Raw genomic sequence first — 11,299 nt, 5'->3', positions numbered from 1 at the left:
AATGCCATGAAGATGTTTTCCTGAATAAAAAGGTAAGTCAAGAACTAACACTGACTTTTTCAAACGGTTTTGTCTGTAATGGTCTGCCATGTGTACTGTACAACACACAAAGAGTTAACAGAGTTTCATATCATGTGTGCTGACTATGAGAAATCAGTGTTGACATTTATGCATGCTTATTTCTGTAAGGAAGTACTTCAGTTATTGCCTTTTGTCTCATATTAGTTTCCTTTCCTTTTTGCCAAGAAGCAAATTTTTTCAAATGAATCACTAATTTTTTTTTCCAACACTATTATTTTGTTTAGCTAAGTTTTGGGGCCCTCTTAATAATCTGGAAGGAAATCTTGGCAAGAAACAAAACAGATATTGAATTAGTTGTCTGAGTCCATTTTTACACTTCTTTTAAAAGACCAAGGAAACAATCCAAAGTAGTTCAAAGAGAGGGAGTAGAACATTTGGTGCAGATGTGACTTTATGGCATGAAACTGGAAATGAATGGTAATGCAAAATGTACATTTTGACTATCAAATTTAAACAACTTTGTTTTTTACTGGTTTTAAGAGTGGTTTTTCTCCTTGCTTTATTTAATGGGATTAATTTATTGTATTTCAGCAGCTGGATTGGCTCTAGGTTTTGAATTATTTTGGTGTTTTTTTAATGTGATATTAAATCTGCATTGACTGTTAAGTATTTATCATATGCTTCACTACAGCTTTCATTTAGTTGCAATTATTTTAATAGGTTATGCAGTATTTATAAATTATCATAGCAAGTAGCTCTATGAACAGAGTTTCAAGCAGTTAGATCTTTGACATATTTGAGTCCTGGGTAGATATTTAATAAAAGATGAACTGATGCTGCAGCTTTAAAGCATAAAAAAATAATAATCTGTCTTCTATTGATCTGGTTATTTCCATGAACTTCATGGACTTTTTGCCAAATTTGGTTAACTTTTGGTTACCTAGAGATTGAAAGTGTGTGGGTTGAAGTGACAGTATGCCATATAAGACTGATTTTTTTATTATTTTTTTTTTAGTATCCAGACAAAAGAATAGCACAGTAGTACTGAGCCTTATCTTGCTGTTCTGTGTCCTTTCCTCTCTCCTCAGCTTTTGGCAATCAATGGCTTAGGGATTTCCTGAGCTAGAGGCAGCATCTGGACCTTCATATTTTAATAGCCACTGGTGCACCATTTCTCCATGAATTTGTCTAGTCTCCTCTTTAAATCTGTTTATGCTTTTGGCCTTAACAACATCCTGTGGCAATGAGTTCCAAAATGTAATTATGTGTTGTGTGAAAAAGTACTTCCTTTTGTTGGTTCTTAAATACTTGTTATGGGCAAAGTGTGTTTTTTGCTGAGTGATAACACTGATTCCTATGCTGTGGTAGGGAGCAACCACACCCTCGTCAGTAGGTATTCCCAGCAGCAGGCCAATGTGGTTATATGTCAACGTTGGTGAGAAGACTTTATTCTGTCATAAGAATATAGGTAAGAACATTATACTCATCAATAGGAACCACACTGTTGGGTCATTTATTGATGATGTTTAACAGAAAGGACAAGTGTTTATTGTAGGCTTTTCCTCTTCCCTTACCTTGCAAATGAACTGGAATATAAACTCTAATTTACCATACATGGTTAGATGAAAGTTTCCATGTTTTTAATAACATACAGTTAATATATTATGCACTGAACACTTGTGTTTGCAACTCAGAAATGTTGTTGACTGACCCACATGATATACTTAATGTGTCACAGACTTCAGGATAATTTTTTTTTTCTGGCCAAGAGCTCAAAAACAGCAGCTGTGTCATGTGATGTTGTTATCAAACTATGCCCCTGAGCATCAGGATCAATACTATTGTTTAGTAGGATTCAAGAATTAATGTTATTGTAGAAGTAAATGAAGGTCATTTGTTTTCACCTGGATATTGAAGACTAGGATGAAATTATTATAGGACATACCTGACTGCAGTATAATGTCATCTCCTCTCACTTTTAATTAGATTGGACACTTACTTAACAATTATTAAAGGCAAAAGGTGACCAAAAGAATGCCTTATTTTACTGGTAAAGGAAACTGAGATCTTGTTTCACACAGTGGTGACAAAAAAATTTAATAATATCGCTAACCAGTCAAAGCGTCTTGAACTGAAGCCATGAAAATGCAACAAATATCTCATTCCATGTTGTCAAATTGTAGGGAACCAACTGAAAGACCTAAGTAAGAAGGCAGTCTTTGTGTATTCCCATGTACAGGAAAACAGAAGAGAAAGGAAGAAATCCAAAAGGGAAGGTTAAATTAAATTTGACTCCTACATCAAAGAGAGACACAACTGTAGGAGACAATCCATTGCTCCTCATCATCTTTACCTTTTGGAGGTGGCTGGTTCTCTCCATTAGCTGTACACAGATTTTAACAAAACAAAGTTATTTGATTGAAGTTTGTTGATGTGAATTTCTTCCCTGCAGGTCTCACTTCAGAGAAATGTTGTGAGCTCTTTTGTAGGCAGAGCTAAGGTAATTCAGAAAAGAGCAGAAATGAAAGGTAGGGGAATGACAGCATTCATATGGACTGTGGGATTCAGTTAGTGAGGAATTTCACTTCCTTCTAGATGCTTTTCAAGCACTTGAACCTACTGCAGTGATTTATACAAGCTTAGGAGGATGGAGTGCAATAAATTCACTTAGTCCCACTTAACTTAAATGTCACATCCAAAATAATTTCCAGTGAAATGTTTTCTTCTTTTGCTTCAAAGGAGACTAGCATTTTTTCCATGTTGGTAAAACACTCAGCAATAAAACCAGTTGTTTACAGCCTGGCTTGCATCAGGGGCTCTGGACCTGTGTTTGCACATTTTCTCCTTTAAAACAGTGGTCATAGGAGACAGGATAGATGAACTACAACTCCCAATGTGACATAGTATAGTCCTTAAATAATTTCCCAAAATTAATTGGGAAGGTAACAGGTGTTTTTAGGGTTAAATATGTCTCATGGTCTTTCTTGAATGTCTGATTTTGGAAATAAATAAACCCTTGTTACTTAGCTAGGAAATGTTACATTGTTTGATTGAAATGGAAATTGCTGAGCACCATTTTCCAGAATTGGCACTGCACACAGAAGTCCATTCACTTAACTCATGGTAAACAATTTCAGTATACTACTAAAATAATGTCTTTTAATGATAAAATGTTTTCTTTTTTTTCAGAGTGTATCTGATCAGCATAATCTGAGGTAAACTGCAGATTATGGTAATTTCTTTGGCACACACTAATAACCGAATTACTGTCTACTATAAAATGAAGGTATGGTCAGGCTCTAAAGGGGCAGATTCTATATTTTCTGCAGTTTCAGTTTCTGAGGACCTGGCACAAAAGACATATATTTTCAAGAGTGACTAATAACCTTCTGTAACCAATTCCAGGTCCTTAAAGGGATTGACTTGCAGTGGGAGGAGTGGGTAACTGCAAAATTTCTGAAAATCAGGTTAGTTTATGCATTCCTTATTCGCAAATGGAGGTTACCTGAGCCATGACCCACTTTAATAATGAGACCCCACAAGTTTATTTGCCAGAGTATTTTGCTACTTTTGACAAAGCCTATTCACTGAGAAGAACTAGGTGGAGGAGACCTGAGAACAAAGAGTGAAATTCAAAAAGGAGAAACACTTTAGCAGGTATAAACCTCTCAACCTTAGCTTTCTGAATTTAATTCAGCAATTTCTTCAGTTACTTCAGAACTTTTTTAAAAAATGGTAAAACTATTAAAAAATCCTCATGCAATTAAAATATGACCCTATCTGTTCAGGTACAGCTGATCTTGCTTAGACTAATTGGCTTGGGTACTGATAACTGCCTTAGCCACAGCAGCCATGGCAGGATGAATCAGCTGATGACATTTTGAAACAGATTCCCAGGTTTTACCATTTAAGTTTAACTCCCTAGCTTTATGGGAGTAAAGAGTACCTGAGTGGGTTAGGGTAAGATTGAGGAATGTCCCACCTATAGCTGCAAAGGTTGGTGTAATAAAAACATAGTGCTTGCTATACAATATTTTAATCTCAATATGCCTGTAGGATTGGCTGTGCTTGTTAGAAATATGGAAAAAGTTATCATGTCATACATGTTGCATACTGAGAGGAAAGTATAAATGGTTTGGACTCTGGCGCTTGCATGTGGGTAGTCAAATTTCATTTTTGACTGCTACAAGTAAATAAGAACAAGGGAGTTGGAGCTGGGCTAAAAATAATCACAGCTTTTATTTCTTTGACTGAGACTACTTTCTGTATGTCCCTCACAGTCATTGGAATTGCATTGAATTTGCACACAATGCTCACTACATGTACTTAATTTTTTTCAGTTTCTCTTAATAGACATTTATTTCCCTGTTTGGAAAATAGCCTAGACGATATATAAATATAACAGTGTATATTGTCCCATATCACAATACATGTTGCCTGGTTAAAATCAAATCTATGAACAACTGAACTTGCTATTTCATGAAAACAGAAGCTGGACTCCCTGTGAGGCTTAGAGCTCTGATTACACAGCTAAAATAAAAATGAATCCAAAATCCCTTAAACATATTGCAGCATAGAAGGAATAGCATGCTTAACTGATACTTTAAAAATATTAAGCTTTTAAATAAAACCCAAGAAATCCCTGTATTAGGAAAAGTAGGGAGGGTGAATAACACAGAGGATTTATTGGAAAATATTTTTAAGTGTTCAGAGCAGGCTTAAAACTTTTATCCGTATGGACAACATATGTATACACTAGCTGAAAGCAATATGTAGTTTCCACTGTCCAGGCATGTAGAATTTATTTCTTACAAGCAATTTTTTAGGCCAATAATTGTAAAACATAATTCCTGATATCAATGAAACCTAAAGTTATTTGCTTATTGACCAGAGTAAGCAGGAGAAGAAAATCCCGCAACAAAATGGGGAGTGTCCCAAGACAGGGTGTACACATCTCTCCATGTACAGCTGTGGGGAGGAGGTCAGCCACTGAATCAAAACCATCATTCACTCATATAGTTTGTCTTTTATATGCTTAGACATTTTCAAACAAAATACCAATAGCTGAGCATTTCAGTTGCTGATGAGATTTTAATTTTCTGAACATGTTTTGAAGGTTGGTTGTTGTATGATTGTACAAGTGAGTTCAAGGTTTTCACCTCTCTGCAATGGATTGAACTACATTATATTGCCCTGCCTCCCCCCCAACCCTTGTAGCCATGACTGCCTACTTTTGGGTTATACATATTTCTCAGTGGTTTTGGAATTGAGCTAAGTGTACGCTCTTAGATATAAGAACAAGCTGCAAATCCGTGACAAGCAGGGCTGTGGTCTAACTGGGTGGAGCTGATAAAAGGTGGTGAAAGACAAGAACCCGACATTGCAGTGGAACAGAGCTGTTGTGATAAGCAGGATTAATACAGGCTTCCAGCTGGGTGACTAAGATGGGACCTTTGGAAGAGGCGACCAGAATGTTTCCAAGCCATCACTGTAGAAACCTGAAATCTGATTGAAACCCTAGAAAAGAGCTTGGATTCGCACTGAGTATCTGATGACACATAAGTCCCTGCTACTCGGAGACAAAGATCACATGAACTGTAAAGGAATGTGTTTGGAGATGGTGAAAGTTCAGCTGCTGGAACAAACATTTATTTGGATTTCTCTCCACAGGGAATGCTGTAGTTTTCCTTACTATGTTGGAAGACTCATTTCAGTGTTCTTCACTGATGGAAGAACATGGCTAGAACTGAATCACTACATGGAAATAGAGACAGGAATTTCTATGAGAACCAATATTCATTATTATGGTGGTATGCTATATACTTTTATGATATTTAGGCTTAAGTTTCTCTTTCTTGGACTGTAAAGCGCACAATCGCCGCACAAATTTTGTGTTACTGCTGAGAAGAAAAATCTAAGAAACACATTCCAGATTTTTCTTTTTTTTTACATAGGAGATTTTTAATGTTTCATACATGCCTTGACCTCTTCAGCTGTTGTTCTTTGACAACATTTTGGGGATTACAAGGTTGAATGTTGTCAAATGAACCCATGTAGGCTTGCTGACTTGCAGCTGAACACTAGTACTGTTTTACTACAGCTTTTTGTTTTGAGCATCCTTTCCTTTTTCATTAGATTCTTTTAGAAATTATCAAATTAAAAATTGTCTACAATACAACTGCTCATAAAAATCTGAAAATCCAGTTTAGCAACAGGAATACATAATACAAAAAACTGCACTTGAAAAAAGGAAGTTGAAATTCTATCCTGTTGAAGGTTTCTGCTGAGATTTTCAGGTGGAGAGTAATATCTGCTTATCAGAGCAAATTAATTGTTTTCTGGGTTGGTCTCATTTCCAGTGACAGATTGATGGGTACAGTCCTATAGATAAACTACTTGGAATTCATCAGCGAAGTTCTACTAATCTCCATGAAACAATTCATTCAGCCATTTTTAAGAATACATTGCCATCTGGTGTACAAAATTTTGAATTTTTTTTTCTTTGCTATTTAAAATCTAATGAGCAGAAAATCTTCTGTTACGTCCAACTAACTTCTTGGAATCAACCTATTGACTTCAGTGAACTAAAATATATTCTACTTTTCAGTGTCAGTGTGTTGTAAAGACTTTCTGAACCTTTGTGAGTTCATGCAATGGAAATACTATTTTTAAAGTGTTACAGAGACTAGTTGCATTTAGCGGCTATTGGTTCCCCACGCAACTGAAGTATCTCTCTGGTTTCATGTCTAAGCTAAGACAGGAAAGTGAACATAATCCTACAAAAATAAATTGTGCTTATATTAATTAGACAGGTACTGCACCTAATGTCCTTCAGCAGAAAATCTTTCATTATTTCCAACTAACTTCTTGGAAACAACCTATTGATTAAATGAACTAAAACATCTTGACCTAGTGCAAAGGAAAGTATAAAAACTGAGAGGTAGATCTTTACCACTAATTCTATAGATTTTGGGGGATGTTTCTGTGGTTTAAATTAAGTAAAGTTTGGTTCCTAATGTCTAGTTTGATTAAATTGCATCCATGTCCACAGAAAACATGGCTACCAGCAAATTTTGGAGAATTATTTCAATTTGGATTCCTAATATAAAACTCTGAGTTGTATTAGCTCTTTAGAATATGTCTTTGGCTCTTCTGTAAGGGCTGATTGAGGGTTCCTCAGATATTACATTTAGGTATTGTATCATACAATGATTTTCCTGCTAAAAATGCATACATTTTTTCTGAAGTCTAAATAGGAATCTAGTGTCTTAGAACCAGCAAAAGACCACAACAACCCCCACACAGCAATGTAAATCCCATTCTCAGCTATATACAATCTGATAAGAAATTGTGTGGTCCCAGTTTCAGACTTATTAATGGCATTGATTCTGAATTTCTGTGTAAAGAATTTTAAAAATTACTCTAATTAAGATTTTTTAAAGTTGCCCCCCAGACCCTCCCCCCATGTTGTGTTTTTTTTTTTAAGACATTATTTCTAGTTTGGGTGAATTTTGGGTAAACTAATAGTGTGTCTTTTTGACAATGGCAATATACTTGCTGCTTTGTGTCTCTACAGTGTCTAGTACAATGGGATCCAACTATCCTTGCTCATGAAGGACTGCCGCGCTAATAAACATGTTTAAGACTAATCTTTCTTATCTGGGGTTTCTGAGGACCTCTTTTTCTCTTCTCATGGAATCTGAGGAACAAACACAGGAGGTTACTGGGTCAGGCTCTAGTCCTTCTAACAATGAACTTTGATTTGTTTAATTCTTCTGTCAGGATTTGTTTGGCTTTACATAATTACTTCCAGGCTTATCTGTGATAACTTAATGGCTTACTTTTGTTGTGACCTTCTTGGTAAGGTTGTATATAAAAGAAATGTACTGATTGCTTAAGAGGATGTGGGCAGTATTAGAAAAGACATTTGTTTGATTACATGATAATTAAAAAGAGAATGTAATGACCAGTTATGACCAGCTTTTGTTCAGTATGACTCTTGTGGAGCTTAAAGGTCATTCTATGCTATTGCTTAGAGTGATTATTACTATTTATTGTATATATGCTAGAGTAAGAACTGCAGAAATACAAAAACTACAAAATAGTTCTTGCTGTCCCTTTACAAAAAGTATTGTCTGTAGTAAACTTCTAGGGAATTGCATTTTAAAACACTTCCTATTTTTCCTCCTGAAGTTGCTCGCTGCAGCCAGGTTGAAACTCACAGTAGAAAGCTGATCCATAAAAACCCCAGTCATTTTCAACACAGAAAATCTTTTGGCACATCTTGCAGAAAGATAGAATTGCTTTGTTTTTTTTCTACATTCTGTTTTGGGATAATTAATGCTTCAAGGGAAGCTAGTCTCTGCTGTGTATGAAGGTTTAAAGATATGGTTGCATAAGAATGGGTAGACAAGTGAACATTTGCACCTTTTTATGAAAGAGGGAAGATTCCCTAAATCTGCATCTCACTATGAAAGCTTTATTTTATCCCTAATAAATGATGATTTGCACCTGATTGCTGGTGTGTCAGGAAAATGAGGAAAAAACATGCTACAAATTAGAGTTGCTTAATTATAAATGTAATTAAGAAAAAGCTAAAGTTTTCTGATTAGGCAAAATATTCAATAAAAAAAATGTGAGTTTTAAGAGCAAGTATAGACTTTTGTTTCCTCATCAGTATGATTTGCAACATTGTATCTAATATTATGATCACATTATAATTTTTAAATAAGAGAGCAATCTGTGTTTTTCCAATATACCCATGCAATCATAGTGAGTTAATCAAGGGATAAACTGGTGCATTTTTTTTCTCACAGAACTGCCTTTTCATTTGGGACAGAGGCTATGGCTAGAATGCTTATTCTTGATTTCTGTTTCCACCCTTTTTTTGTCAGTCAATTTGAATGCGTTATAAAGCTTGCAAAGCTCTGTAACATACCAGACATGGTTGCAACACCTACATTTAACAACGGTCCCAGAGGCATAGAATATTGAAATGGCATGTCCATTCAGAATCTTGTTGCATAAATTGAAAAAAACTTCCAGATTTTGGAATAAACTAATTGTCTTTATTGTTCTCAGTATTTTAAAAAATTAGTATTTTATTACTGTTACTTTATTCCTACATAGTTTTAGGGGGAAAAAATGTTTTTTGTTTACTTGCTTCATTATGTCACCTGTGGATAGTGGCTATTTGTACTTCCCTGTCTAAGATTTGTAATCAGCCTTGGATGGCAAAGTAGTTCAGTTCATTTGTGTTTGGATTTTCAACGAAACAAAAAATTTAATCAGTGTGATAATAATAAAAATAGGCCTGCCTTTCTGAGTAATCTGCCCTAGTGTTTTTTTCATCCTGCTGTAGCAGGGGAGTTGGACTGGAAAATCTTCAGAGGTCCCTTCCAACCCCTAAAATTCTGTGATTCTGTAATAGTAATTTTTCTGCAGGCTTAATGCTAAACTTGGATCCCCTCTTGGGTTTTGCTAGTAGAGTTAGCTGTAAATTTATCTTGGTCTGTATTTTTAAAGAACTTTAATATTGTAGTACTGTTCCTAATCTGCTGTGCTTGTGCCAAATTTAGATCTCTGCTCATCTTTATTTCTTTTTCTGGAGTTAAAATCTCAATTCATGCCAGCTGCTTAGGTAGCTAATGTCTAGTTTTTTTCAGTCAGTGAAAAATAGGAAAAAGTAGTAACAGTCACTGTGGATGGGGAAGATGAGCTGATTCTCTGCTCTAAATCAAGCCTGAGCTGTACCAGCTGTACCATCTACACACCAGATGAATCTCCCAAATATTTCTATTTTGACCTTTGGCTGTAAGTATGCTCTGAACAAGCCTGTAGGTTTGAGCTCCACTAACAAATTGGGTGTTTTCTAATGCTAAATCCGTAAATGACAGTAGCTGTAAATTGCTTGAGAAGCTCCTTAGTGGAAAGTGTACCTTCCTGCGTGACTCAAGAGGACAGCAGCTTTGAGACCTAAGCTGGTGCAACTTAAGCTGTCCCTTCCTTTCTCTCCTGCTCATTTTTGTCAGGAGCAATGTATGATGTTAAGTTTTGATCTGAATATAGAACAGTTTGGTTTATCCCATCTTTCCATTTGGCATGCAGGGCAGCTGGCTAATCCTCATCTGAATGTTAACTGGTAGTTTTTTATGCTAACCAAAGCCATCTTCTGGTGTGCCTTATCCACTTGCCCCTAGCCCTGCCTGGCCAGCTCAAACAGGATCACTCCTGAAAGGAACAGCTGTGGCATATACAGGGATGTAAGACAAAGGTTCAGAAATGGGTGTTTTGGGTGTTTTTCTTGTATCCGCTTCAGAATTAGAGAGAGTTTACAAGATGGCCACAGAGGAGAAGGCTGGATGCTGGTTTAATACCTGACACATATTTTATCACCCAGTAGAAATTAGTTAAGGGACTGTATTAGATTTTGCTGTTGCTGTTTTTGCATTTGTTTGCTAGATTTAGTGTAAATGCTTAGACCATTGTGTCACTTGAAAAAAAGGTGGGTTTGAGCCAGGCAGGAACAGTAAATAAATATTTCTCTGATGCTTTTAGTTACTAGGGACCCCACGGAGGGAAAACAAATAACGCAACAAACATATGTGGGGTTAACCTTACTCTGGTATTAATTTCATTTTTACTGTAATAAACAATCTTCCAATGTAGGATGTACTTTTGTACTTCACTGCTACTTTCAATATTAAAGTATAAATTAATCAGCTCCTCTAGACCTCATGCTATATGGTGTGCAGGTACCCCAGCACTGGCAGCAGAGCTGCAGGAGGGTCTCTGTGAGGAGAGGCCAGGGCTGCCCTGTGCCAAACACAGCCGGTTCCAGCCGACCCCCCCACAGGGGACAGCTGAGCCCCCCAGCCCAGCTAGCGGGGCCTCAGGGAAATGTGTGCAAGAAAAGGCAAAACCACTGTGGGGGACACAGAGGAAGAGAGACGGGGAGAGAGGAGGAGGGAACTGAGGAAGGAAAACAGAGGGAACAGCAAGGTTAGAGACGCAGGAGGTGCTTCACGGCAGAGCAGGCACACCCCTGGAGGGACTGTAGCCCATGTGAGAGGGGGCAGAAGTGGCATAGAAGAACCAGTATGTGCTGACGCCCATCGCCCATGCCACCCATCACCTCACCAAAGACACTGAGTGGGACCTGTGGCAAGAACAAGGAGGGAGGAGAAGTGACTATAGGGAAGGAATGAAGTGGAGACCAGATATTGGGGAGGAGAGGTGCCTGAAGTGAAGTTGAGCCTGGGAAAGGAGGAGGATTTCT

At 36.9% G+C, this 11,299-nt stretch overlaps 1 pseudogene; it reads left to right on the top strand.

The window, feature by feature from the left end:
- Window positions 1-11,299, top strand: part of LOC104390173 — a 30,282-nt pseudogene that overhangs the window by 17,713 nt on the left and 1,270 nt on the right.

Source organism: Chaetura pelagica, unplaced genomic scaffold (genome assembly GCF_000747805.2).
Source record: "Chaetura pelagica isolate M959 unplaced genomic scaffold, ChaPel_1.0 scaffold90, whole genome shotgun sequence".
In the NCBI taxonomy this organism is placed as follows: domain Eukaryota; kingdom Metazoa; phylum Chordata; class Aves; order Apodiformes; family Apodidae; genus Chaetura; species Chaetura pelagica.
The sequence above is the reverse complement of the archived record's forward strand: the minus strand, read 5'-3'. Positions and strand labels throughout refer to the sequence as shown.